The sequence below is a fragment of the Pinus tabuliformis genome, chromosome X (assembly GCF_031772625.1).
Source record: "Pinus tabuliformis cultivar Carrire ecotype Pingquan chromosome X, CPIR1, whole genome shotgun sequence".
NCBI lineage: Eukaryota > Viridiplantae > Streptophyta > Pinopsida > Pinales > Pinaceae > Pinus > Pinus tabuliformis.
In genome coordinates this window covers 73,214,173-73,240,444 of record NC_142308.1, presented here as the reverse complement: position 1 = coordinate 73,240,444, position 26,272 = coordinate 73,214,173, and the positions used below count along the sequence as shown (strand labels likewise).

Genomic DNA, 26,272 nt, shown 5'->3' with positions numbered 1-26,272 from the left:
GGGTGATGAAGGGGCTTATGGCCAAGGCGTTGGAACAAGTGGCCAAAGAGATGGTTAATCTGGCTAAGGGGGATCCAGACATCCGCAGAGAACTGCGCTTCCTTCGCATAGCAATGATAAAACAGGATGAGAAGCTGGATGCTATCCAGCAAATGCTGAATCGAGACCAGCCAGGGCCAGCGGAAGCAGCGAACCAGCAACCCGATGGCGGCAATGACTGATTTGAGATATGTTTAGAAACTGCAACAATTTTTTTGGTTATAGCTTTGTATATGTTAAAAATAGGAAAAAGTATGTAGTACAGAGCAGTAGTTTTAGTAACAGTTTTAGTAAGTTTCAAGATTGCATAGTTTATCTAGCTAAGACTACCAGACAGTGGACCTACTATTTTTGGGCTGCTCTTAAAAACTATAGGTGGTGTTATGACCCGGTTTCCCCTAGAGGGCGGGCAGAAACTGTTTTTTGTATCGATGTAATGTTCTGTTGATCAAGTAATAGAATGAGATCCATCCTAGCTTACAAAAAAAAATAAAATCGATTAAAATATTTTAATCAAAATTAAATTTTAATTTTTTTTATAACTTTTGTTTTTAAACAATATGTTATTTATTTCAAAATATAAATAAAAAATAAAAATAAAAAATATTTAAACAAATTTTAATTTTTTACTTTAAAATTTAAAAAATTAATAATTTTTTTTTTAAATTAATATATTAAAAAAATTAACTAAAATTATATGTGTTATAAAAAATTTAAAAAATATTGTTAAACTTTTTTATTTTTTATTTATTAATTTTTTTTTTTAAACGTATTAAAAAAAATAATAAAAAAAAAATTATTTTTAAAAATAATAAATTTTTTATTTATTGTTTTATTTAAAAAATAATATAAAAAAAACAATGCCCCCGGCCGCGCCACCAGCGGGCGGCGGGAGGGCCGTGTGTCGATTCCGGGAATCGACCCACGGCCCTCCCGCCGCCCGCTGGTGGCGCGGCCGGGGGCCCAAGGGCATTCCAATCATCAACATATGGCCGCCTCCAATCTTGAATTTCTGCATTCTCACTATAAAACAGTAGCAGAAACTTTGTTAGGCTTCGTACCCTTCCCGGGATCCTGCAATTTTGGAGGTTCATTTCGGAATCTATAATTATCATCGCTCAATCAGACGAGAGACTTGCATTTTCTTATTTTTGTTTCATTAAGCGAGCTCTTCTTGATCCACGTTGATTTTGGATCATGTTATGTTCAATATGCGTTCAGGTAGCAAGCTCCGAATGCATGTTTTTATGAATAAAATTTGTCCACTTCCGATTGAAAAACTAAATAGGTTTTATTCATCCGCACAGATTTGAATGAGATCACGATCTCTCGTAAATTCGAATATTCAATGGAAATGGAGCGACATTAGATACGCAGTGGTCACAATGTCTGTCAGCAACCCGGAGTTTCTCGACCTCACGCTCATGGACGCCTATAAGCGAGTGGTCGCGGGGCTGGGAGAGGCGGGGCTGATGGTCATACTCGATAACCATATCAGTAGACCCCGCTGGTGCTGCGGCTACGACGATGGGAATGGATTCTTCGGAGACGCGGATTTTGATCCAGCGGTGTGGATCCAGGGGCTGTCCGCCATGGCCACCGCTTTCAAGGGCACGGCAGCGGTCGTGGGAATGAGTCTGCGCAACGAACTGAGAGGCAAGAGATCGAATCCGGCGGACTGGTACAAATACATGCAGCAGGGAGCTCAAGCCGTCCATGATGCCAATCCCGACGTGCTGGTCATCATGTCGGGGCTCAATTACGACGCCGATCTTAAGTTCTTGGCGTCGAAGCCGGTGAGTCTGTCATTTACAAACAAAATCATGTATGAGATGCATTGGTATTCATTCACAGACGGGAATGCCTGGGTGCAAAAGCCGGCCGACACGCTCTGCAAAACTGTGACGGCCCGGGTAAATGACCATACTGCGTTTGTTACGAAAACATTATCTCCTCCGGCGCCGCTGTTCATCAGCGAGTTTGGAATTGATGAGTGAGGAACGAATGTGGGCGATAACAAATTCATTGACTGCTTCCTTGCCTTTCTTACTGCAGGGGATCACAACTGGGTGCTCTGGACTCTACAGGGGAGCTACTATATTCGTAATGGGCAGCCTGGCTTCGAAGAGACTTACGGGATTTTTAATGGCCGCTGGGACGGTCTCAGGGATCCCACATTTGTTTCCAAGCTGCAATCCTTGCAGAAACCATCGCAAGGTTGATTTATTAGCTTTCTTGTAATATATATGCATAACTGTGTTTCTTAATTTTGTATCTGGTTTTACTTTGTTTTTCACTTTTGAATGTTCAATTCCTCTCTTTGTGCAGACCCTTGGGCCCCCGGCCGCGCCACCAGCGGGCGGCGGGAGGGCCGTGGGTCGATTCTGGGAATCGACCCACGGCCCTCCCGCCGCCCGCTGGTGGCGCGGTCGGGGCCGTGTTTTTTTTATATTTTTTAAATAAAACAATAAATAAAAAAATTATTATTTTTAAAAATATATATTTTTTTTTTATTTATTATTATTATTTTTAATATGTTTAAAAAAAAAATTTAATAAATAAAAAATAAAAAAGTTTAATAATATTTTTTAAATTTTTTATAACACATATAATTATAATTAATTGTTTTAATATATTAATTTTAAAAAAAAATTATTAATTTTTTAAATTTTAAAGTAAATAATTAAAATTTGTTTTAAAAAAATTAATTTTCTTTTTTGATTTATATTTTGAAATAAATAACCTATTGTTTAAAAAAAACATTATAATTTTTTTTTTAATTAAAAAAAGATAATTTAAAAAAAATGTAAATTTAATTTTTATTTTTTTTAAACATAAAAATGTAGGTTTACTTTTTGTTTTAAAATTAAAATGTAGTTTTAATAATTTGAATTTTTAAATTAAAAAATAATAATAATAAAATTTGTTTAAATTTTTTTTTTTTTTAATAAAAGACAAGATTGTTAAAAAATATATATATATATTTATTTATTTTTAAATAAAATAGGTATATTTAATAAAAGATAATTGTATTTTTTAATAGAAAATACCCATTTTTTGGGTTTATTTTTTTATAATTTAAATTTATTTTTGTTTTTTTAATATTAATTTTACTAGTTTTTTTATTTTTTTTGTTAATTTTCTATTTCTTTTTAAACTAGTTTGTTTTTATTTTTTATTTTTTTTTTCCTAGTTTTTTATAATGTTTTTTTTTTTTTTTTTTTAATTTCTCTATTTCTACATATATATATATATATATATATATATATATATATATATATATATATATTAATTTTGTTTCCTTTTTACAAATTCTTTATGGTTTGTGAGATTTTTATTTTTTTTTACATTTTTTGTTTTTTTTTTTAATATTAATTTCACTAGTTTTTTAAATTTTTTTCGCTATTTTTCTATTTTTTTCTTTAAACTAGTTTGTTTCTATTTTTTTTCCTAGTTTTTGTTAATATATATATTTTTTTATTTCTCAATATTTACTTACTTAATTATATATATATATATATATATATATATATTAATTTTGTTTTTTTTTTCAAATTCTTTTATGGTTTATGATATAATTTTTTTTTAACATTTTTTATTTTTTGTTTTTGTCTTTTTTATATATATTTTTATATTTGTTTTTTAGAGACAATTATTTCATGTGGATTGAAAATTTAATTAATGATGTATAAATATGTAAAATATCGAAAATGTAAAATATCGACCTTCTTCTTTAAATATGCAAATCAATAAAAGCCCCACTACAAAAATAAAAATAAAAAAAATAAAAACTAGAAAATATGAAGAAGAAGATCACTTCCAAAATTATTAAATTTACGAAATAATTATTTACATTTCATACATTAGAAAATTTAAAGTCAAAAAATAGGTCTTTTAAAAAAAGGGTTACGAAATAATTATTTACATTTCATACATTAGAAAATTTAAAGTCAAAAAATAGGTGTTTTAAAAAAGGGGTCTGATGCAGAATAACCATTTTTTAAAATTAGCATGAAAATCGCTACCATTCTAAAACGCAATGTACATAAAAAAAATGAAAGTGAAAAAAACTATGCTCTAAAATAAACATGTGTATTCTGTATCACCCCTTTTCAAAATCGGGTCACTTTTTTGCTATCTCTACAAAACGGGTAACAGTATCAGTTCCCGTTTCAAAGTTTACATTGTTAGAATATGTGGTTGTGGTGGTGCTGCTGCAGTATAGTCTAGTGGAAGAATTTATTATTTCGCTCCCCCTCCTTGAGCCATTTAACTCTAGATTTCTGTTTCCACAAAATTTCCTCATGCTACCTCCTCTTCTCTAACTTCGTTAGGAGCTTCCCCTCTTGGGCTATATGAGCGTCAGTGCGCCCATCTAAAATGATTTGATGCTGAAGAGATATCATTTCTTCCTCGAGGAGACACTTCTCACGATGAGTGTTTGAAAACTCAGATTTGTTCCATTCTTTGAGTCTTCCCTTAAGTTCTTTAAGCTTGAGTTGGAAGGTTTCCATCATGTTTTGTCCTTTGACCCTGGAAGTCTGCCACCATTCTTCCATTTTGGGCAATAGATCTGGGTTCTCCAGCTAGAAGGATTCAAAGTAAAATGACCTATTTCGAGTGGCCATGCACAGATGTATCTCTAGGCAGATCGAATAGTAGTCTGATCCCATGCACAGGAGGATCTCTATCTGGAAAAATAGATCTTGTAGTAGAATATTTTCAGAGAGAAGAAAGTGATCCAACTTTGAGGCTATTTGGAATGTACCACCTTGCCGATTGTTCCAAGTAAAGATTCTGTTTTGAACTCTAGGTATTCCAACCCCAGCTCTTGGATGGTTTCCTAGAAGGCCACAGATATTTGATCCAATATTCTAAGGCCTCCTTTTTTCTCGCTGAGCTTCATTTCGAGATTAAAGTCCCTAGCCACAATCCAGTTCGTTTCCCCCACTAGCTCCTTGAGGTTCCTTAAGCACTAAAGGAAGTTGGCTTTTTGGTTGGGCACAGTGGGTCTGTAGAACCCTGTTAACCAGAGCTTCTTTGTTGATCCAAGACATTCGAATTGGCCTGAGAGAGAGTGAGGGTTGGTAAACCAATTTTTGAATGAAATAGATATGGGGTCTATTGAAGATAATGGAGAATATCCTAGAATAGGTACAGTTGGTTCACGTAGCCTCAGGATAGGAATTAGTTTCTATTTCTTAGGATGTTGTTCTAACTTCCCTAAAACCATGTATTCTATTTAATGTGTAATGTTGATGAACAATGGAGAGCATTCTACAAGCCAGACTCTCTTGGTGCAGACTCTCTTTCGTAGAGCTAACCAGTGGGTTTTATTTTCTTAATACAAACATTGCCATTTTTATCATGGTATAAGAGTGTTAGGGTTGACAAAACCTCTACGCTGGCTGGTGAGTGGTTCACTAAACTGAGATCATCGCAGTTGTAAGCCGGCTAACTGCAACGTTTCCGAAATCGTCACTGGAAAGGCATGTTCCTCTGCGACGAGGGCACTGTAGCACTTTGCACAAATTTTTCTTCGCAGATCATCGCAAGAAAGACGTATACCTTTGCGATGATGTCGCAAAACAGACAGGGACTTCTGCGACGATAAAGGAAAGCCAATAACAAGGACCTCTGTGACGGCGTCGCAGAACAGACAGGAACTTCTGCGATGATAAAGGAAAGCCAATAACAAGGCTGTGGTTGCGTGAGGAAGCCAAGAACAAGGTTGTAGCTGTTAGAGAAGCTACGTGGGGAAGCCAATAACAAGGCTGAAGCTGACAACAGGAGGTTGTCTAGAGGTTGAGAAGGAAGCCACGGTGATATGCGCGTGTGCTGCGAGATCGAACAACAGTGATCTATCTCTGTCACAGATCTGGGGTAAATTTAACATCTTTTACTTGTCGATTTTTTTTTTCCTAAATCGCCAAGATGAATAACAACATATTTGAAGCATGCATGAACGAGCATAACAAGCTCGATGGTTCCAATTTTGCAAATTGGAAGTTTAAGATGCAGACTCTGCTAGAAGCGCAGAGTGCTTGGACGATTGTGAATGGGGATGAGCTGTAGCCCGCGACTGGATCAGCATCGGTCCCAGATTGGGAGAAATGAGAAAGCAGAGCAAGGACAATGTTAAAGATGTCATTGAAATACTATATTATACTGCACATCAGAGAAGGTAAGTCAGCTAACGAAATGTGGGGAATTCTGAAGGAATTGTACAAGATCAAAAATTCAAATCGTCTTCTATTTCTCAAGAGTAAGATTCTGTCCATGAAGATGGAGGAGAATGAAACAATTGCTTCATTCGTAGCAAGGATTAAGGATCTGAAAACCAAATTATCAGACATTGGTCATACAATGGACGATACAGATCTTGTGACCATTACAATGAATGGTGTCACTAACGATTATCAGATGTTCATCACAAGGATAAATGCCAGAGAAAAGATCCTTCATTTTGAAGAGCTGACAGGTATACTGATGCAGGAAGAAGAGAGGAGATCGACTTTGAAACCCTAGAGTGCTGATATTGCATTGGTGGCGAGGAAAAATTCTACAAAGGGAAAGGAGGTCCACAACAACAAAATGGAGCAAGTTCACATAAACGGCCAAATCTGACCCAAGGTATGCACCCGAATAAAAACTGCTCTGAAAAAAAATGTTTTTATTGCGGAAAATTGGGTCATATTGCCATGGAATGTAGGAAAAATAAATATCATGAAGAAAAACAGAAGCCAAAAAGACATGTAGGTCATCTCGTGAATGGTGATCAGGTGTAGAATTTGAGATTGTTCATGGTAGATCATGATGAGAATGTTGATGCAGACATCTGGTATGTAGATTCAGGAGCGTCGACACACATGACAGGGAACAAGCATTGGCTGGAGGATTTTAAAGAGATCAATGAAGGCGCACAGATTTACCTAGGTGATGACATAAGTCATCAAATCAAAGGATGTGGGAAATTTTCTGTTATTCTACCTGATGGTAATATCAAACAAATTTATAATGTAATGTATGTGCCTGACATAACTAAGAACTTGATTTATGTATCAATGATTACAGATCAAGATTTGAAAGTTGAATTTTTTAAATCTAACTGCTATATTAAAGATCTGCTAGATTGCATGAAGACAATTGCTACAGGAATCCAAACAGGAGGACTGTACAAGTTGGATGTGAAACCTGCACCAGTTCGAGCATTGATAGCAGTGACCCTGACTATAGAAGAGCTTTGACACCAGAGATTCGGCCACATCAATTACAATGATTTGTTGTTACTATAGAGGAAAGAAATGGTAAGAGATCTTCCTATGCTAAAGCAAGTACGTAATGATTGTGATGCTTGTACTTTAGGAAAAATGCATAGAGAAGAATTCCATGTTAGAGTAGAAAAGAAATAGAGGGATACACTGGAGTTAGTGCACATAGACCCTTTTGGTCCCATGCAGACAAAATCATTAGGAGGTGCAGTGTATTTCCTACTGTTTATTGATGACTGTACGAAGTTTTCTTGGGTGTATTTCTTAAGTAAGAAGAGTCATACATATGAAGACTTTAAGCATTTTAAAAATATGATTGAAAGACAAAAAGGGAAACAGATAAGATGTCTCTGTTCTAATCAAGGGGGAGAATACAGGAAAGATGAGCTGATCAGATATTTTAAAGATCATGGAATTTTGCAGCAGTTTACAATATCCTATACTCCATAGCACAATGGAGTAACAAAAAGGAAGAACAGAACTCTGGTGGAATGTGCTAGAAGTATGCTTAAAGGTAAGAATCTTTCAAAAAAAATTTGGGCTGAAGCAGTTTATATTGTGGTTTATTTGAAAAATAGGAGTCCTACAAGAAGTCTTGAGTTTAAAACTCATTTTGAAGCTTTATATGGATATAAACCTGTAGTAAAACACTTAAGAATATTTGGATGTAAAGAATTTTCTCACATACCAAAGGAAGATAGAAAGAAATTTGACTCAAAAACCATCAGATGTACGTTTATAGGGTATTGTTCATCACATAAAACATACAAATTATTTAATCCCTCTACTCATAAGATCTTTGTTAGTAGAGATGTTAAATTCCATGAGCAGGATAATGAAGAAACTGATGAGCACTATGATGGATGGGACATCCCGTACTTTGAAGAAGAAGAAGTAGAGAATAATCAGGGTCAACAACAGACAAAGGCAGAGGATGAACAGAAACAGCAGCAGCAACAACAGTAGGAAGAAATAAGGGTTGAAACCACCACCCCACCACTCAGGAGATTGGGTAGGAAAGCTCAAATGCTTGCAAGATATAGGGAAAATGCATTTATAACTAGTATGATGAATGTTGTTGAACCATCTAGTTATAAAAAAGCAAATGAATGTAATGAATGGAAAATAGCCATGGAATAAGAATATGATTCAATAATCAGAAACAACACTTGGGAATTGGTAGAACTTCCTAGAGGAAAACAAGTCATAGGTTGCAAATGGTTATATAAATCGAAAATTAATGCAGATGGAACTATAGAAAAATTGAAACCTAGGTTGGTTGCAAAGGGATACACACAAAAAGAAGGGATAGATTATGAGGAAACCTTCGCCCCTATAGCTAAATTGAATACCATCAGAATGTTAATTTCTTTAGCTACCAAGAAACATTGGATGATGCACCAACTAGATGTAAAGTTTTCATTTCTGAATTCAGAACTGAAAGAAGAGGTTTATTTAGAGTAACAGGAAGGGTTTATCTAGAAGGGAAAAGAACATTTTGTCTGTAGGTTGACGAAAGCACTCTATGAACTAAAACAAGCTCCCAGGTCATGGTATGAGAAAATTGATTCATTTTTTCTACAAGCTGGCTACAATAGAAGTAAGAATGACCCTAATATTTACACCATGAAAGATAAACAAGGGTGTGTAGTGCTGACTTCATTATATGTAGATGATTTGATAATTACAGGTAATGCTATATATCTAATTGATGAAATCAAGCAGCAGATGTCACAAATGTTTGAGATGAAGCATCTTGGTGAACTCAGATACTGTTTAGGTCTCGAGATCTGGAGAGATTCAGGTCAAACAATTCTGTCTCAAGAAATGTATGTCAAAGGTTTGTTAGAGAAGTTTAGAATGGATCAATGCAAGTCTGCACCAATACCATTGCAGCAGAACATCAAATTGCAGTGTGAGGATGGCTCAAAAGCGGTGGATACAACACTTTACAGAAAATTGGTTTGGAGTCTGATCTACCTAACCACCACTAGACCTGATTTGTCTTATGCAGTCACCGTGTTAAGCCAATTTATGTCTAAGCCACTTGAAAGCCATTGGAATGCAGCGAAGAATGTTTTGAGGTACCTACAAGGTACTGTAGATTATGGAATTATTTACACAGACTCTTCTGATGTTAGATTGGCAGGATTTGCAGATTCATATTCGGCAGGAAATGTAGATGATCGCAGATCTATAACAGGTTATGCATTCAGTCTTGGATCCGGGGTGATCACTTGGAGGAGCAAGAAGCAGAACACAGTCTCCTTGTCCTCAGAAGAAGTAGAGTATCAAGCCATATGTGCAGCAACGTGCGAGGTAGTTGGGTTGCGAAGACTTCCCCAGGATGTTGGGGAAGAATAGACAATCGCAAAAACAATCAGATGCAACAATGAAAGTTCAATCAAGCTAGCCAACAATCTGGTGTTTCATAAAAACACCAAACACATTGATACTCTGTTTCATTTTGTTAGGGAGAAAGCATAATCTAAAGAAATTCATCTAGAATATTGTAATACATGTGATAATGTTGCGTACATTTTCACTAAGCCCCTTGGAAAAGTAAAATTTCAAATGTTTAGAGAGATGTTAGGCATATATGTGAACCCATTCTCCATTAAGGGAGAGTGTTGAAGATAATGGAGAATATCCTAGAATAGGTAGAGTTGGTTCATGTAGCCTCAGGATAGGAATTAGTTTCTATTTCTTAGGATGCTATTCTAACTTCCCTAAAGCTATGTATTCTATTTAATGTGTAATGTTGATGAACAATGGAGAGCATTCTGCAAAGCTAGACTCTCCTAGTTCAGACTCTCTTTCGTAGAGCTAACCAGTGGGTTTTATTTTCTTAATACAAACATTGCCATTTTTATCAGGGTCCCAAAGGATGCCCAAACCCTCTGCACTACCTATTGCGTCCAAATCCATGCTCTCCATGAGAGGCAAGCTCTTGTTGGAAATATCTTTTATTCTTTGCTTAGTTATTTTTGTTTCCTACAGAATAACTATATAAGGCTTCTATTTCTAAATTTTGTCCTTGAGGTAGATCAATTTCTCTTTTGAATTAAGGCCTCGAATGTTCCATGAGATCAACTTCAAAGAGAAGGGGGTAGGAAGAAATCTTTGGTAGTACTCTGTCAGGACGTTTTCTTGCCCTGAGTTTACCAAGATTGCCCCTGCTTCTTGAATCACCTCCCACATTGGTCTTCTTCCCCGCTTCCTGGACCTTGAGTTGAGATCAAAATTATACGAGGGTGGTCGTCATCCCATAGTATTAATGCCAATTGGTTGGGAGGCTCCGTCGCAACTTGGAATTTCTCCAAGTCTTCGAAAATTTGGTGGAATTGAACCAGCTGATCTTGTGGGATTATCGTTGTACCATCCTTCACGTAGCTATAGAGGTACGCTACCATGAGTCTTTCATCCGAATTAGTTGTTCCAACTTCACATCCCACTCCAGCACTTGACGAACCTGAGAAATTACTTGGATTATTTCCTTGCTATTTGATTGGGTTTCTAGGGACTTTTTTTTGCTCGACTGCTTGTCCTTCTCAATTTCTAGGCCTTGTTCCACTTCCATTATTGCTCGGACTTGGGGGATTGTCCCTCGAATCTCTAGCTGTTCCAGCTTCAATGGCGCGGTCGGCTCTGCAAGGATGGAAAATTTATTACATTGATGGTTTTGATGTGGAGGCTATGAGCTCGAAGCTATGTGGCCCAGGACCACGACTAGGTCATTCAACTGAGTGACTGGTAGATGCATGCATGTGCTTCGCCAAACCTGACTAAGGGGGTGCTTTTTCTAGAGGGTATCAGTGCTAGACCTCTTTAAAGCCATCCAGGGCAGGGGTCAAGGTAGTGACCTGGGCTTGTTGTGGGTTGTCATGAAACATATGACCATATTCATGACATAATCGACATTTGAATGACACATGTTCGTAGTCCAACAACTGGGACCATGTCTCATCCTAATATTAAATTTCTACAGATTCCGAGAGAGGCTGAGATATGTTCATGTACACAGATATGCGGGCGTATGACGAGAATATTTTGCGATGCGTGATCTTAGAGACCTACAGAAAGTTTCCTATGGAATTTCCTATGAGTTCCAAAATGTCCAACTCCCAGAAATCATTCAGAAGCGAGTATAGGCAGACCCACATTGGGGTGACGAGGAATTATTCCTTGTCTGGGTTATAGCAGGGTTCCCAATGTATCATGAATAGGCCTGTGTTGTTCATGAAATAAGGTCCATTATCTAGGATTCTTTTCCTGTCCTCTATATCTTTGAATATTACAGTTAATAATCCCTTAGCCCTTAGAAGAAGGTTAAAGGGAGATTTGGGTTGCCATTTTAACTGGATCCAGCGAAGGATGTTAGCTTCCTACAACTAAATACCCATAAACTTGCATATGATTTCATGGTCCTGCATGAACTCGCGAGAGTGTTCCAGATGATTATTGGGAATGAGCACCTTGGGATTCTTACTCTCTTTTGGCAAGAAACAAACCTTTATTCACGCCTGCCATTACGCTCGTAGTGTTGGCGTCTCTACCTGAGTACCTTTGTTCGGTCTAGAGGAAGGCGTAGGAGTCAGTGGCGAGATAGAAGCTCCATTAAGAATCAACTTGAAGGACGGGGTGGACCCCCCTCCCATTGGAGGCCCCATCTGTGGAGCACCCAACTTGGTACACGCCAGTTGTGACAACACCTGCGACAAAGGCATGGTGAGTAGGATTGTTTAGTAAGGATCAGGTTTTTGTTGGAAACCGTAGCTCGATGTTACTTCTATTGTTAAGAAATTTTGATTCAGAATAAAAAAAACTATTTTACTTTGTTGAAACTTACTCAAAAGATGAAACAAAGGTGATATTTTTCCTTATAATATTTAATATCATAAAATTATTAATTTATGTAAAAACCAAAGTTTGTTTTTATTTATTTATGGTTTTCGTTTTTAATTTCACTGATACATGGCATTCAAAGTTTGATATCTATATCTATCTATCTATCTATTTATCTATCTATATATATATGTGTGTGTGTGTGTGTGTGTGTTTTATTTATTTATGATTTTAGTTTTTAATTTCACTTTTACATCTCTATTTAATTTCTCTTAAAGACATGCCAAATTTATATTATTGATTGAAAAAAAGGAGTTAGTTTATATAAATTAAATGTATAGGATTAAGACATTAATATAAGTAAGAAATAAAATTATGGCAATAGGATTGGCAAGAATTCAAATCTCAAGATTGAAAGTGAGTTATATGACTAAACATTATTTTAATAATATAAATAATCACAAATCTACATTTATAAAATGCAAATAACTTAATAAATGTAATCAGAACCATTCATTAAACCATAAAAATGAAAAATGCTCATTTTTATTAAATCTTAAAAATATATATAATATTAAAAAAATATATAAAAAAAAAAAACCAATAAACCAATATAACACCTTCCAATATAACACCTTCTATGATGTCAATGTGAAACTAAAATACTATTTTCATTTATATCACTCATGCAATGTTTTGCTAACTATTTTTCGTTCTCATAATATATTGTTACCCACCCCTTAATTTACAACAAAGGTTAATGTGAAACTAATTCCATTAGGCTATTATATTGAATATTGTTTAGTATTCTCAAAACAAATTTATTTTTGACTGTGAATCTAAATATTTATGGTTAGAATGTGTTAATTAATCATTCTAAATTTAGTAAGAATGTTAGTGTTTTCAAAATATTTCTATAGAATTCTCCATACTATTTTTAAGTATTCTCTATAAATTATTTGGGTTTATTTAATCATGTGTCTCCAATCAATTTAATGAAATTAGAGTTAGAAAATATTAACTCTATTATGAACTATTTGTATTATTGTATTAGTTCATTTTCATCCCATGGTTTTTATGGGTTTTATTAGAAAGAGAAACAGAGAAAAAGTATACAAACATTAATCACTTTAATATTTTTATTGATACAAAGGTTACGTATATATCGGATACAAATTATTAACTCCCACAAATCTAGATCTTAAGAAAGTGGATCTATGGTTGGGACATGACACAAAAAACAACTCATACACATGGGAAACAACCACATGTAGAATAACACGTCAAAATTGTTGGGTGCAGGAATTACACTTAAGTAAACTCCTCAACACTTAAATTGTCTACCTAGGGGATTCATAAACTTAGAGATGAAGCACAAGCAATGCCAAAGATGGTATGAATATTTCTAATACCAACTCATACTTTCTTTAAAGGAAAAATTGTAGAATCAAACTATAGAGGAATTACTCTAGCTAACTATTGATTCAGAAATAAAAGAAGGCAATTACTCTAGCTGACTATTGATTAAATACTGAGAATGGTTTTCTTTAACAAAGACACCTTAGCAATGTTCAACAGATGGGCCCCTTCAAACCTGCTTATGTAAATATGTCCTTCTCGTAGGAATCGATCTTGCACTAGTGCAGTCCGCTTGCACTAGTGCAGGAACAACAATTTATGCAGAAGGTGTGAAGTAATGTCTTGTACTAAAAGTTCTTTTCTTCGTGAAAGGGCTTTGAACTTTCCCAAGTCCAAAGCACTCAAATATAGTACGAAGAAACGGGTTCTCGTGCCCAATTAGAGCTTATTACACTTTAACTTTTTGATTCTTGAAACCAATGCTTAATTACTAAAAGTGTTATGAAACCATATTGCATATCAAAACGATGAATATCTGCAGAAGTGAAGAAACAATATTTTTCAATTTATCCTGTTGTAAAATATTAATGAAAGCAAGAACGTTGTTAGAAGTGAACTAAAGAGGCTTACTACATCACACTATCTAGCATTGGTGCAAGAACAGTTCTCCTGCTCGGACTAGGGGAAAACCAAACCAATCGTGCAGAAAGTGAATAGCACACCAATGTGCACCGGTGCAGGTAATTTCTCCTCCTCAAACCAGGCGGGGGAAACCAAACCAATTGTGCAGAAAGTGAATAGCACACCAACGTGCACTGGTGCAGGTAATTTCTCCTGCTCAAACCTGGCGGGGAAAACCAACTCAAAATCAGATGTAGAAAAGGAAATTTGACTACTTCAAGCAGGGCTTTGCGCGGGACTCCGCATTTCCAATTCACCTCTATCTTTTTATCCTCGACAAAACATTGTGAGCGTTTTCTTTCCAGCTTTTGGTTCTTGAACCGCTTTTCTCCCATATTCTCCAAACCTGTTGCTGCTGCTACAAATTCCTCGTGACTTTAAATTCTAGCGGCCCAATTCTCACTTGGTCGTTCTTAAATTTTTTTGCAAATTGTAGGGTGAGCTCTCTGTCATACCCATCGAACTCCTGCAGGAACTATAGAAATCCCGACTCTTGCAATAGTGCAAGACTGTTGCAATATTCGGCAGTTTGCTCAATTTTACTTAGAGACAGGGGTTCATTTCGGACAGGCGGCATTGCAGCTAGCGGCTATGAAAAGTTGAGCTCTGATAATTTACTTGCAATACCGGGGAATCGGCCTTCATAAATAAAAATATAACTATTCATCCTCCATATCTCTAATTTATTTGCCGTAGATACTCATCATTTTCTGGTCAGGCTCAATTGGTGCTCGTGGCGATGGTTTAACGGTTAAGTGCAATGATAATCACAGTGAAGGGACGTTTAGGATAAATGGAGGAGAGGGGGAATTATGAGTGAAAGACATTTCAAATCATGGTGGAGCGGGGTAGATTATATGCAAGCAACGATTAACACAATTCTTACATTTCTTCATAATTACAAAAAAGACTTAGCATTCATTAAAAAAGGATCATGATTTCTACTTAAAAACTTTGTACTTTTAACTAATTTCCTCCTAGGTAGTATAATAGCATAAATACTCATTGATGACATGAAAATACATCATATAACTTTTCATAATGACCACTTTCTTATGTCATATGATAACTTGTACTATGTCGCCGATGAAGTGCATGCTCATACTGATCTTTGTACTACTTAAATCATATCGTTCTGTTGGTACTTTTTTGCTCATCTTATCACATAGGACAACATGCTTGCACTAGTGCAAGCATAATATTAAGACAAAGAATTAAAATATAGGTTGGATTTCACATGATTTCCTCAACTTTGTTCTAAAGTTTGCTTCGCCCTTTCTGATGTTTCAGAGCACATCCTTTTGCTCTTCATATGCAAGATCCTGCAATAAACTCATGAGGTAATAAAGGAGTGGGAAAGGGAAATTTTTAAAATGGGAAGGAATTATGTTACATGGATTCCAGGAAAGTACCAAAAGAGGGAATAAATAGAAGTGGGATAGGAAAAAAATTCAGGGTTAAAGTGGGATTTCTTCGAAGCGGATAGGGTAAATTTAGAAGAATGTGGGAAGGTCACTATTCTGGGATCAAAGAAGAAAACTGAGGGAGTATTATGAAAGTGGAATATGAAGAAAGACAAAAAAAAATTCTGGAAAATCTACCTGCACTGGTGCAAGAAAAATAACTGCAGCAAAAATTAAGCGTTAATTGAATAAAAAATATCCATGCTAATTACCCCAACTGTATAAAGGTTGGTTCTGATGAACCTACTTCTACTTGGTGGTAGCTTAGCACATCTAAAGATCAAGCAACATTTTCTTTTTATTAGGAATTTTTGATCTTCTTGCCAACAAGCTGGTTTTCAGGTTGATCCTTCTGCAATCATGTCAGCTAACTGATTTTCATAATTACAGGAAAAGATTTTTTCTTTATATATATATTTTTTATTTCTTTCTTTTATCTATATATATATATGTATATATATATATATATATATATATATATATATATTGAGAAGAAGAAAAATTCATGTCTCCAACAAGTTGGTATTACCATTTTCCACTACCATCCCAAATTGCTGTTAGACTTGTTGTGAAAAAACTTTCTTAGTAAGTGGCTGAAAGTACTTCTTTAATTTGTGTCCATTTACCAAGAATATTGAATCTTGTCCATCAATAGTTTTAACTTTAACTGCTCCATTCTCGAATGCTCAGATCACTTCATAAGGTCCCATCCACCATGTATGGAATTTCCCTTTAAAAATTTTAAATCTAGAATCATAAAGGAGCACCCAATCACCTGGTTGGAACTGCTTTTTCTGAATAAACTTTTCATGCCATCTCTTACGTTGCTGCTGAATTAGTATGTTTTGCTGAACAACATCCCTTCAAAATTCATCTAGCTCCTTTAAATGGAGAAGACGATGTTGCTGTGCCTCAGAGAGATCTAGTTCTAACTGGATTGCAGTCCTGAAAGTTTTTATTTGGAATTCAACTGGTAGCAGAACCTATTTTCCATATACCAGCTCATATGGTGTATGTCCCATGCTATTTCTCCAAGTGGTTCTGTATGCCCTCAAAGCTTCTGGTAATCTTTCAGCCCAGTCTTTTTGATGCATATTGACTGTCTTTGTAAGAATGGACTCGATCACTTTGTTTGTAGATTCCACCTGGCGATTTGCTTGCGGGTGATACGGCATGGACTTCCTGTGCCGGATCTTGTATTTCTCCATTACACCCTGTACCAGATTAGAAATAAACTACGGACCATTGTCATAAAAAATTTCTCTAGGTACACCAAATCTAGTAAAGGTTTCAGCAAAAACAAAATCAACAACAACTTTTTTGTTGCAAAAGAAACAGCTTTAGCTTCTACCCATTTTGTAACAAAATCTACACAAACCAAAATATGCTTTTTACTTAATGACGTTGGATTTATTGGCCCTATAAAATCAATAGCCCATTTTTCAAAGGGCTCAATCATAACTTAAGGGCATAAAGGCATTTCATTGGTCTGATTAGGCTAGCACATTCACTAACAGCTATCACAGCGCTTGACATACTATTTGGCATCCTTAAACAAGGAAGGCCAAAAGTAACCAACGCGCAATACTTTATATGCAGTCTTCTTATCAGCGAAGTTGCCTCCACAACGTTCGTCATGAGCAGATTTCAAAATGTCAAACACTTCCTCCTCTCTTACACATCTACAGATAATTAGATCTGGGCCGATGTAAAAGAGATCTCCTTGAATCCAGGAATATGCAGCACTTTTCTGAATAATATTCTGGTTTTCACGGGTGGACAAGTGGGGTGGTGTTTTCCCAGTAACCAAGTAATTAGCAATGTCAGCAAACCATGGAGAATCTGTTGACATAGCAAAGAGATGTTCATCTAGAAAATCATCATTAACAGGAGTTGTTTCACCAAGATTATATAATCTAGAAAGAAAATCTGCTACAACATTAGATTTTCTTGGTCTATCAACAATAGTAATATTAAACTCCTGCAACAATAGTAACCACCTAGTCACTCTACCACTAGTTAAAGGTTTGTTCATCAAATATTTAATTGCGGAATGATCAGTATGTACAAATACTTCATATCCTGATGGATCAAAAAATCCCGAATAAAAAGGGAAATGATATTACAATGAAGGGACAGGAGAAGGAGAAGCTAGGGTTGGAGTTGAAGATAGGGTTTTGGATTCAGGGTACCATGGCAGGGAGCATAGGGGGGAGTGTTGCTCCCTCCTACAGCCAAGCAGTCTCAGGAGGGAGTCAGGACGCGGGAAAGAAACATTTCAAAAAACCACTGGACAAGATCTTAGAAACACGAAGTCAAGGGACATCTGGAAGAAGCAGAGATCAGGATCAGGAAGGGAATCAACAGGAAATGAGAAAAGAAAAGGGGAATGGAGGCAATAGTGAAAGATTAGCTTCTAGTAGAACCACTAGAGTCTGCAAGCCCAAGTCAGGCATTATTCCATCGGTTGTATTGAGCGACCCAGTGATACATGCTCATAGAGATCATATGACAGAGCATGAAATCATATGCAAGTTCATGGGGTTATGGCCGATAGAGAGGGTGTTACATGTCTAGATAAGGAGCCATTGGAAGCCAAAGGGAGAAATACATTTACATTTGGGTCTTAAGGGCTTTTTCACAGTAGTGTTCACAAGCTTAAAGGAAAAAGATAGAGTGTTTGAAGGGGGGCCTATTTCTATGCTACAACAGGGCTCTACATGCGGCTATGGATGATGAACTTTGTCCCAAAACGTGAAACATTCACATCAGTACCGTTTGGATCAGACTATATTCCCTTCCTCTGGATTATTGGCTGCCAGAATCTTTGAAAACCATAGGCAACAAGATGGGACATTTTCTAAAGATCTCAGAGGCAACTCTGAAAGGAAGATATACCTCCTTTGCTCGAATATGTGTGGAAATGGATCTATCTAGAGCCCTTCCAGAAATGATCATTTTAGAAGTATATGATAAAGAATGGGTGCAGACAGTGGACTATGAGCACATACCGTTTAGATGCCACAAATGCCATGAACATGGACATCTATATAGAGACTGCCCCACAATCAATAAGGAATATAACCAGAAAACCATTGCGGAGATAGATCACGATGGTTTCACCAAAGTCAGAAGTAAAGTAAAATGAGGACAGACATACAAGACAAAACAACTTCAAGGTCCCGGAGGAAGAAGAGGGGAATAAGGAGACAGCCCAGGACATGGAGAATGCAACAAAGGAATAGGATAAGGTAGCTGACATGGAGGATATCATAGTAGACAACCAGCAAAAGGATGAACTACCAAGCTTGATGGAGATCAATAGGGACCAGGAAATGACTCCAAGTGAAGTAGGAATAGAGGACCATGAGTTACAGGAGATCCTAGATAGGAAAAATCTGGATCTAGAGAAATTTCTGGAACAAGGAAAAAACATAGGGGTGGAATCCCTGCCAAAAGAGGACTATGATAGAGTACAACAACTCTTTCTCTGGAGGTCACAAGCGAAGGGAGATGGAGTCAAAAGAAATCATGAAATCTAGGAGCCAAGCAGGGTCAAGATGATGGAGAATTCTCAGGAACAATCTCCAAATAACTCGAGTAGGAAAAGAGGAAGAAAGAGACAGAATGAACCATTGAACGAGTGTGGAAAATTGTTGATCAACTCAGGTAAGATGAAAGATCTTACCAGTTATTCCTTTACTAACCTTTCTTAATGAAGTTCACAACTTGGAACATTAGATGAATAGGGAAAAGGAGGAAACAAAGAAATCTTAGTAACAGAATGAAACAAGAAAAACCAAACATGGTTTTCATTCAGGAGACAAAATGTTTGATGGAAAAGATAAGAGATATTCATAATAAGTGGTTATTTAAATATGAGTATTTAGAGGTTAAGGCAAATCACTCGGCGGGGGGGATTCTCACCTTGTGGGACCCACAGAAATTTGGAATTCTGGATGCTGAAGCATCTAGGAAAGTTATCTATCCCTGATATGTCAACCTGTAGGGGACAAGGAGATACACATGATTACAAATGTTTATGGACCTCAAAAGCAAGCAGACAAACTCAAGATTCTCACTTCCTTGGAGGAACTAAGAGCAAGACATCCCATCTTGCCCTAGATCGTTGTGGGAGATTTCAATATGATAAGATCTCTTTAGGAAAAAAAAGGAGGTACTAGACAGCTAGGCACCGATTCCATGGACTTCCAGGACTTCATTATGAACATGAGGCTAGTGGACACTGAAACAATTAATGGAACCTTCACTTGGAACAACAAAAGGGGAGGGGCTCAACAAGTTGCTTCCAAACTCGATAGGTTCATGATTTCAGAGGACCTCTTTCTCTTAGGACCTGCCATGACAACCTCCATTCTTCCCTTTGGAGGATCAGATCATTGGCCTGTACAGTTGGAAGCTACCTTTATGGGCACTCTGAGAAATAGACCTTTCAGGTTTGAAAATGCCTAGCTCTCACACCCTAATTTCACTAATTACGTTGATAAATGGTGGAGAGAGGAGTTGAATGTTCAGGGCACAAAAAAGTATATGCTCCAGGAGACACTTAATCATATCAAATCCCATCTTAATGTTTGGAACAAAAATGAATTTGGAGACATCTTCAAAGCCAAAGGAGAAACTGAACTGAAGCTCCAGGAGATCAATCAGATCAACATCACAGATGGCTTCACCAAAGAGTGGAAAAAATTAACTAAATCTTTGTAGGAAGAATGGGAGGATCGATGCTTACAAGAAGAAATTTTCTGGAGGCAGAAATCAAGGATACAATGGATCAAAGAGGGAGAAAGAAACACAAAATTCTTCCACAAAACCACTATGGCTCACAGGGCACACAACAGAATCACAAAATCAAAGATTCTCAAGGCATTGAACTTGTTTCTCACAATGATATGGAATCCATCCTTGTGCACCACTTCTGCAAAATTTCAAAGGAGCCACTGGAGGACAGATCTAGGTTCATTGATCATTTCACTAGGTACATCCCTCAGTTGGTTACTAGAGAGGAAAACCACAATCTCAACAGGCCAGTATTGGAAGAGGAGGTCAGTGAAGTGTTAAATGAAATGCAAAGTGGAAAAGCACCAGGCCCGGATGGATTCAATGTAGACCTCTTCAAAGCCTGTTGGAAAACTATCAAACAAGATATCCTCAAGGTTGTGGAAGACTCAAGAAGATCCAAAAAAGTTTTGAAGGCCCTGAATGCATCATTCATAGCTCTGATTCCAAAGCAATAAAATGCCATGACTCCAGATGGGTTCTGGCCCATAGCCTTATGTAATGTGGTGTATAAAATTATCTCCAAAGTTATAGCCAATCGACTCAAACCACTTCTACCCTCTCTCATATCGGAGGAGCAAACAGGCTATGTGGAGGGAAGACAAATCCTCAAAAATATAATCCAAGCTCATGAGGTAGTACTCTCTCTCAAAAACAACAAACAAACTGGTATGATCATTCAGTTGGACCTCACGAAAACCTATGAAAAATTGAGCTGGGCTTACATAAGAGAAATTCTAAAAGCCTATGGTTTTGATCAGAATTGGATAGGATGGGTCATGGCTTTAGTTACATCAACTAGTTTTTCCATACTGCTTAATGGAGTTCCATCAAGGACCTTCACTCCCTCCAGAGGGCTCAGACAAGGAGACCCACTTTCACCGTTCCTCTTCATCCTCATGATGGAAGGGCTAGGTAGAGCGATTAAAATGGCAAATGCTGAAGGAAGAATTCAGGGTATCAAACTCACCACATATGGAGAGGCAAACACTCATCAACAATTTGTCGATGACACAATGTTGCAGGGCATACCTACAGTGAGGGAGGCCAGAGCAATCAAAAGCATCTTAAATGACTTTGCTATGGCAGCAGGCACTGAGGTAAGCCTTCACAAGTCCAAAGTTTTTTTATTTAACACTAATATTGCTATTCAGAGAAATATTACCAGAATTCTTGGATTTCAAAGAGAACAACTGCCTTCCAAATATCTTGGCATTCCCCTTACTGACAAACCTCTAAGCAAGAAAGTGTGGGAACCAATTTTAAATAAACTTTAGGACAAGATTAGGGAGCCATGCTTTGGTGGAGATGGATTAAGGAACTGAATTCCCCCTAAGCTAAGCATTGGAAACAAAAATATGCCAAGTAATGGCAGGAGAAGGATCACATTAGAATGTCAGGGCAAATCAGGGGCTCCCATATTTGGAACCTTGCCTGGGATAATAAAAACATTGTTCAACACCATTTGTTTTTGGAAATTCGAGCAAAGGATCTTGCTCAATTTTGGGAGGACAACTGGCAACAAGAAACCAACCTTTATAGGGATGAATTTTCAGATCTCAAAAGTGACACAGATAGCAAAGGTATGGTTTAGGAAAAAGACTTTTGGGATCAGGGAAGGAATAATGGAAAATGGAGGGAGTGGAAGGATCTTGGATACAGTGATGAAAACCAGCTGAAGACCAAGGCAGAAGCCCTCACCCAAGAGCTAAAGCATAGAAGGATTCTTGTCTCTGCCTCAACGGATCGATTAAGATGGGGTAAGAACACTGAAGGCAACTTTAACCTCAAAGAGGCCAAACAGGAAGTCACAGTATTTAACTTTGTGAATCCTGATCAAATCTGGAAGAAACTTTGGCAAAGTCGGCATTGGATGAAGATAAAGCTTTTCATCTGGCTAGTGCATCAAAGGAAGATCTTAACTTGGGAGAATCTCCTCAGGAAAGGCTTCATTGGTCCTTCCAGGTGTTACCTTTGTGGCACTCATGAGGAGACAATTGAACACCTTCTCAACCTTTGTCCTTTCACTTCAAAGATGTGGGACTGGGTGGCTACTATTTTTAGACAAACTGATAGGGATGGTCTCAACATATCCAACACTCTAAAGAGCTGGAGGAAGAGCTTCTCAGGGAATGAGATAGTTAATAAAGCCTGGATTCTGGTTCTAGGTTTTATCATCTGGAATGTGTGGAAAGAACAACACAGTAGAATCTTCAAAAACAAATCAAATAGGCCCCAACATATAATTGAGCAAATTCTGAGGCAGCTCAAAGACACAGTAAGAAGCTTGCTGAGGACCCTTCCTAAACAAGTGTGCTACGATTTGGAAGCCTCCTCCTTATGGTTTCTTAAAGGTTAACATTGATGGAGCAGCTAAGGGCAACCCAGGTTTAGCGGGCTTTGGGGGTGCCATAAGAGACGATCGGGGACAAATACAGATAATTTTCCATGGCCACTTGGGGAAGACCACAAAAAACATGGCTAAGCTCATGGAATTAGAGCAATGCTTGGAAATCCTGTGAATTCAAGTTTACACATTGTTATAATTGAAGCAGATTCGGAATTAATTATTAGAGCTACTAAGAAAATTAGCGATGGAACCTCTCCAAATAAATTGTCGAAGCACTAGGAAGCTCTTTCAGGTTTTTTACCGTATCTATGCTCACCTGCGAACCCTTAAAACTGTCAGATTTTCTCTTGTGAAAAGGAAGGCTAACATGTTAGCGGATCATTTGGTGAATGAAGGAGTCACAAATAGGGACAGGGATTCTAGGTATGCCTGGGATTCTCTTCCCCCAGGTAAATTGTAGGAGGACTGTCTCTGTCAGGCTACCCAGGATATGGAATAATGGACTAACAGATTGGATCAAAGGGACCCTGAAGAATAGCGGGAGGTTGGAGAACTCCACACAATCTAACCCGCCTTGGTTCAGTTTTTGTCCAAAGTCCGGATTCCCTTTGTTTGAATGATGAAAGGTTTGACTCTCCACAGGATGGGGTAGCCCTCGTCATTTGGCTTAGGTGGTGGTTGATAGAGAATCCAGGTGAACGAGATTGGCTCAAGTACTGCCCACGGAACAGAATTAAGGGACAAAACGTGGCTAAAGGATGTGTTTGGTTTTTCCTCAAGTCAACCTGTCTAATACCACAAGCGGTATATCGGGTGGGGTTTGAATGGTTTTCGGTTTTTCTATGTTTGGCTCTAATTCCACTCTTTGAGCGATGCGTGGCGGAGCGATGTGAGAGAAAAATGCCCCCATCGAGTGGTTAACTCACACGCTTCTCGTCTTTCCGGTATCCAAAATGACCATTGGATCTTCGTCTGTGGATCAATGGTGGTGATTGTTTGTGCATTTTGGTTGGACCCGAAATATGTTTAGAGTGTTATGCTTTTAACTTCCGTTGGGTCCGTTTGTCAGTTTTCAGGTTGGCCTGTGGTGGGACCTCTTGTGAACCCATAACAAGTTATGGGCTTTCCCTCCATGGTTTTCTAGGCTCATTTGATGCTCTGTTTGGCAGTTCTCCCCAGATTTCTGGTTTAGGTTTCTCTTAGTTTTGGGTGATTGGTTTGGCTTGGCCTGCCCGGCTGACTACTGAACGCTCGCAGAGCGAGTGTGTGGCTCCTTGTAAATTATGTATATTTGGCTAAGTTTTATAGAAGGTCCTACTCTTACCTGATAAAAAAAAAACAAATACTTCATATCCTGTAATATAGTGTCTAAACTTATTAATTGCAAAAATCACAGCTAAAAACTCTTTCTCTGTAACTGTATAGTTTAATTCAGCAAAAGACAAATTTTTACTAATATAATAAATAGCATAGGATTGCTTATTTTCCTCTTGTCCTAGAGCTGCGCCAATAGCCAAATCTGAAGCTTCAGAGGAAATATGAAAAGGTAGAGACCAGTTAGGACCTCTCAGAATTGGTGCCTGTACTAACTTTTACTTCAATGTTTCAAAACACTGTTGGCAAGCTGTAGTCCAAGAAAATTCACTATCCTTAGCTATAAGTCTAAAAAAAGGAACAACTATCTTAGAAAAATTTTCAATGAATCTTCTATAGTATCCAGCATGTCCTAAAAACCCTCTTACTTCCCTTTGAGTTTTGGGTGCAGGAAGATGTAGAATGATTTCAATCCTTGTTGGATCAACCTGGATACCTTTACTGGAAATCAAATGGCCAAGTACCACCCCTGCTTTGCACATCAATCTTCATTTCTTGTCACTTTAAGCGAGATGGGCTTCCTCACACTGAAGAAGTACTTTTCCCAAATTTTCAAAAGCTTCCTGAAAAGAATCACCAAACACAGAAAAGTCATCCATATAAATTTACACAAACTCTAGATCAGAAAAAATAGCTAAGACTGCCCTTTGAAAGGTAGTTGGGGCATTAGGTAAACCAAAGGGAAGCACTCTATAAGAAAATGTACCCCATGGACATGTAAAAGTAGTTTTATCTTGATCTTCAGGTGTAATCTGTTTCTGGTTATAACCATTGAAGCCATCCAAAAAAGAAAAGTATTTCTTTCCTGCAAGGGTATCAAGCACCTGGTCAATGAATGGGAGAGGGAAGTAATCTTTGAGAGTGGCTTTGTTTAATTCTCGATAATCAATACAAATATGCCATCTTCCATCCTTCTTAGGTACTAGCACTAATGGAGGGACCCACTGACTATCGGAAATAGGATAGATAAAACCGACATCCAAGAGTTTCTGTACTTCTTCTTTCACAATATCTCTTAGAGTTGGATTCATTCGCCTTTTGGGTTTTCGGACAGGTCGGGCTCCTTCCGGAATATATATATGATGTGTGCAAGTTTCAGGAGGGATACCTCTCATATCTTCATAACCCCATGCAAAGGCACTAAGATGGTTTCGCAACAAATTCACAAGCCGCTCTTGCTGAGATGAGTCCAAATCTGAACTAATATACAAGGATTTACTAGGGCTAATCTCAACAAGAGTAGTATCAGGCTCGAGAGTATTCAAGGGAGTGGTCAAATGCAGTGGTGCAGAAGAATGAGGATCATGATCTTCTTGAAAATCTAGGATGAAAATTTGGCTCAAGGGCTCAAAATTAGGCATAGTGTCTAGATTATTTAGGAGGTCTTGAATCTCATCTTCTTGTGAGGACCCAATATAATGATGGATAAGGGAGATGGGTTGAGTCTCTTCATCACTACTTTCATCCAACCACAAATTATCTCGAAGGTCCTGAATGGATCTGGAAGGGGGATATAGGGTAACTTTCTTCCTAGAGTCTCCATGTGAAATATACATATCACCAGAACAACATCCAATATATGCATTGGCTGTAGTAAGCCATGGTCAACCCAAGATCAAAGGGTGTCCTCCTACTGGGTTCTTTGGTTGAATCACAATGAAATCAATATTCCCAAGAATCTAATAAAATGATCACATCATCCAATAATACTTCTGGCTTAATTCTAGATCTACGTGTTAATTCAATCACAATGGGAGTAGGGCAAAGGTGGGTTAACTGAGGTTGATCCATGGTTATTTTAGTCATGACATTAATGACTGCCCCCAGGTCTATAAGAACATTAGAGACAAGGACATTACCAATCTAAACTGAGACAACAGGGTTTCCAGGATCAATATATTTTTCCATAGATACACATGTCGTCATTAACTCTGCTGCCCTACCAACAAATTGAATGGTCCAGGGTTCCAATTTCTTCCTCCCGGGTTTCTTGAGACAGAGTTCCTTAATAATCTTAGTACAAATAGGGATCTCTTTGATGGCTTGAAGAAAAGGTATCTTAATGAAAATATTGCTAAGCTCTGATTCCA

At 37.4% G+C, this 26,272-nt stretch overlaps 1 pseudogene; it reads left to right on the top strand.

The window, feature by feature from the left end:
* Positions 1-1,416: 1,416 nt before the first annotated feature.
* LOC149138406 (glycosyl hydrolase 5 family protein pseudogene) lies at positions 1,417-2,306 on the top strand (annotated as a pseudogene).
* The last annotated feature ends 23,966 nt before the right edge of the window (positions 2,307-26,272 follow it).